Raw genomic sequence first — 4,794 nt, 5'->3', positions numbered from 1 at the left:
TCTCTTGTAACAGAGAATTACAGGTAAGTGCCACTGAAATCAGATTTTTATCTGAGTTGGCTTAGAACTCCAATTCTCCCATTCTCTGTCTCCATATATTTAGTTATCATTACAGGTATGACCAACTGGTGCCCATACTGTCTTTAGAAAATTTTTATTAAAGACAATCTAGAAAGCTAGCTTTCCAATCATTTCAACTATTTACTTATTTATGCTGTTATTTTGCAGAAAATAACTGTCAGGATTATGTTGGGTTCAATGTAGGATTACTGTGTCCAAATGTAAAGACATGCATGTAATGACAGAGTTCCTATAAGAAATATTTATTAAGATCCCAATAATATGTCATTTTTAGAGTAGCTAACATAAGTGTATTGATGATTCTATAATGTGGAAATCATTGTAAATATTTATGCCAGCTCAAATCTTTTACTCAGTCTTTTCCTGGAGTATAATTTGCAGTTGCTAAGAAGTATATGAAATCTTGTATTTACACAAAGCGGGGAATAGTAAGGAAATAGCAACTCTGAAAATATTTGAGATAAATTATATTCAGTATACTTATGTGTAGTACATCATGTATTAATCCATTTTAGTGCCTGACATGCTTATGTAATGTTTCATCTCTCAAACTTCTATCATTATTCATTTTGACATCACTTAAGTATTAAGGTATGGCTTGGTATAGAAATTCCTTACATGTGTATACCTACCACTCTGAAATGTACCTTCAAACATTTGATATCTTGGAGTGTCTTATTTGTAAATTGAATTACATCATTTTTATAGGCAATTTACACTATCAAAAGCTTTCAGAAATTAAAGTTTCTCTCCAAAATTGAAATTTTAATGATGATATAGAAAATTTAAAACTATTAATTATATTTCTAAATGAGAACCAGAAGTTAATGTAAAATATAAATGTCTATGTTTGTAACTGAATGTAGATTTAGGTAGAATTCTCTTTCTTCTTATATTGGTCTTCATTTAGTTCATAAAATTTTGAAATGTTTTATAAATGTTAGAAGTATAACATAGTCCACATGTGGCTGTATATTCAGGCAAGAATATGTTTTATTTTATGTTGCTCTGTTTTTGTTGTCTTTCAGTGTTGGGTATGGAATATAGGGTTTTCTAGCATGCTAGGAAAGCACCCTACTATTGAGCTCTTTATTGCCTAGCCAGAAAACTGTTTTGTATTCATTAGGTGACAAAAGACTATACAGCAGTTTACTCAGTTTAGCTAGTTTTCCTTGCAAGTACCACATAATTCAAAAGGCAAGTTTGTAGCAAGAGAGAAAGATCAAAGAGATAATATCATTATAGTATTTGAGTATAAATTATTAAAATAATTGATGGAAGTAAGTTTGAAACACAAAATATTGGTTGGTACCTCATAACTACAAAAAAGTTATTAAGTCATGATAGTATTTTTATTATTTTTCCACGTTATTGCTAGTTAAGATGTTTTTAACAGATATTCCATCTATCTATCTATCTATCTGTCTATCTACACACACACACACACACACACACACACACACACACACACACACATCTCCTACAGGGACTAACAGGAATGATTTTAAGTAACATAGTAAAATCTATGCCCCATGCCTGCTTCATTTTTTGTGAATATTCTAATAATATTGTTCGTGATACAATCAGATGAAACATGTATTTGTTCCTGTTGTGTTTTGAAGCACAAATGGAAATAAATGTCATATTATATTTTAAAATCACTCCTATTTTCCTGCATGTAAGAAGTGAAAGGAGAAAGAATAAAATGACATAAATTTTAGTCAGTCTTTGAGACTTGTTTCCTTATATAGGCTATTATTTCTTAAAATCCTCCATGGAGGATTTTAACTAAAACAATCTAAATAAAATTGCCTAAGGATTTTAATGCCCTGTGAAAATTTTAATGGTGAGTTACCAATATTGTTCTCAGAGCTCATGACACTTGGTTATGGTAACTTGTATGTATTTTGTGAAATTAAATCATGTATTATTGTACAAGTTTAATGTCATTTTAGAGTCAAACTTTAGATGTATTTTTAAATCCTATTTCTTAGTGTGGCAGCTGCCAAACTTATCTATGTATCCTCAGTACCTGGAAAATCACATATACCATACTGTTTGATATATTTTACTGAAATAACAAAAAAATCTTTTTAAAAAAGATTACTGTCTCCTAAAATGTAAATAATTTAGTGTGATTAATTATAATGTGCAATAATTAACTGACAACTGGTATTTTACTTCATGATTATTACCTTTTTCTTAATATATTTGCCCATTTCATAATTCTAATGAAAGTGTTCAAATGACCATTGTTGATTGCTATTCAAGACTAGAAGCTTCTACGCATGTTGAGATTGTGTCAGTCTAACTGTAATCAATATTTGAAGAAAGATCAAGACTTTTTAAACCAAAATGGATATTCAGCACATATGTTTACCTTTCAAACACATGAAATGGCATTTTATAAAATCTTAAAAAATTCAATATATGCTCACTCAACTGTAGTTATATGTGATAGTATATCATTTTGGCTGCAGTGAAACAACTTGTGTGTTCCTGTAATTATTTACAGTCTGAAATTCCTGAAAATCTGGGGTAGTCTACTGCTATATTGCCCTTTGATAAAATTTGAGGGTTTTTCATCCTCACCATTGAACTCATTTAATTCTCCTGCTTAATAATTTGTGCTGAATATAATATATTTTGTTGTGTTGAAATTAACATACTGCAGGGATCTTTGTAAATTTTCTAATTTAATAAAGAGGTTCATAATTACCTATCTAAGGAAGGAACATGAGGCATGAATGGGAACAAACTATTTATGATACATTTGTTATACTCCAATTTACAGTTATATTAAAATAGCTTCTTCATATAAGTATTTATATCTTTGTAAGTACATTCATTCCATGAAAATAAATATTAGAAGATAATTTATGTCAAGAAAAGAAGGATACATTTTAATATAAATGCATGTGCACATTTCTACACTAGTAAGTACTAATAAGGATAGGAAAATAAGAAAATTTCAATTAAAAAAACTTTTATTATTGCTGATGATTCACCCTGGAATCTTATAAATTAACTCACAGTGTAATAACTGGACTATATATTTAAGTGAGCTCTCACTTAGGTTAAACTCTTGCCTTGATTGTATCAAACTGAAAGTCTGTTAATGATTCTTTTGTGACTGATACAACATAAACATAAAAGATATACAATTAGTAGAGCAATATGTATAATATACTATGATAAACAGTAATACACTATATATTATAATGTTCTAACTTGGTAAAGCATACTTAGTTTCTTAAATATTTGCAATTTCATTACGAGTTAAACTTTGAAAACATTTTCCTCTAGCTTTTTGAAGCATAAATCTTTGCTATCTATAGTCACCATATTTTATAGGAGCACTCAATACCTTTATCTGTTCAATTGTAATGTAGTACACACTGACAAACCTTTCACATTCCTTTTAATTCCCTACTATTTCTAGCTTTTGGTAGCCATTCAACTCTCAACCTCTTATTTTTTTTTTTTAAATGTGAAAATACTGTGCAGAGGGGTTACAATTACATGGACAAGGTAATGAGTACATTTCTTATCAAGCATTGTTACCTCCTCCTTTGTTTCCCCTTCCCATCCCTTCACATGTCCCACCCCCCCCTCCTACACGCCCCCCCTTCCCCCCTGCCAAAGTGGTAAAGTTCGTTTTTCAACATAACATCTTGTATATCTTATTATTATAATATTTTTAGATGCCACATATGAATAAGATCATGTGGTATTTGTATTTCTGGGACTCATACTCTCATACTTCACTTAACGTAATGTTTTCCAGTTCCAATCAAGTCCTCGCAAATGAAGATTTATCACTTGATATGGCTCAATAGTATTCCACATGTTTATCCAATTGTCTGATTATCTACTTTCCATATTTTAGCTACTGAGAATGGAGCTGAAAAAATGTTGAGAGGAGTTGTTTCTTCTCCACATTGATTTCATTTCCTTTGCAAATACACCCAAATGTGGAACTACCAGGTCACATATTAGTCTTACTAATTTTGAAAGACTCTTCCATACTGTTATCCATAATAATTATAGCAATCTACACTTCTCACTAAAAATATAAAGCTTCTATTTTCTGTAATTCTTGACAACAGTTTTTTTGTTTTTAAATTGTATTTTACACATACTGAGTGTTATTTAGACAATTTCATACATCCATCTAAGGTAATGTCTTCATTGTTCATAACTATCTGCTAATCATTCTATTTATCTTCATCTTGTACTCAAGTAATCCATCTACTTTCACATTATGTCATTTTTTAGGTTCCACCTATGACAAAGATCATCTAACACTTGTCTTTGTGAATCTGGCTTAATTCATTTAATATGATACAATACATTTCCACCTATTGTCCAGGAAATAATACATTTTTGTCTTCTTTTTGGTTGAATATTTGTCATTGTAAATATTTGCATTTTCTGTATCCATTCATTTGTTGTTGGGCACCTAGGGTGATTCAATACTTTGGCTATTGAGAACAGTACCATAATCATAAGAGAAGTGCTGGTGTCTCTATTTCCTGACAGTCTGATTCCTTCAAGAATATATGATGGAGCAGTTAGCTGTATCATAATGAAATTCTATTCTTCTATCCATGTTCTTACAGGGATAAAATAATGTCTCATTGTGATTCTGATTTCTTCATTTCCTCTTGTGATTAAATGATATTGTGCATGTTTCAATGTGCCAGTTAACAA

This window comes from Dipodomys spectabilis, unplaced genomic scaffold (genome assembly GCF_019054845.1).
Source record: "Dipodomys spectabilis isolate Male_0828 unplaced genomic scaffold, ASM1905484v1 ptg000071l, whole genome shotgun sequence".
In the NCBI taxonomy this organism is placed as follows: Eukaryota; Metazoa; Chordata; class Mammalia; order Rodentia; family Heteromyidae; genus Dipodomys; species Dipodomys spectabilis.
Note: the sequence above shows the minus strand (reverse complement) of the source record.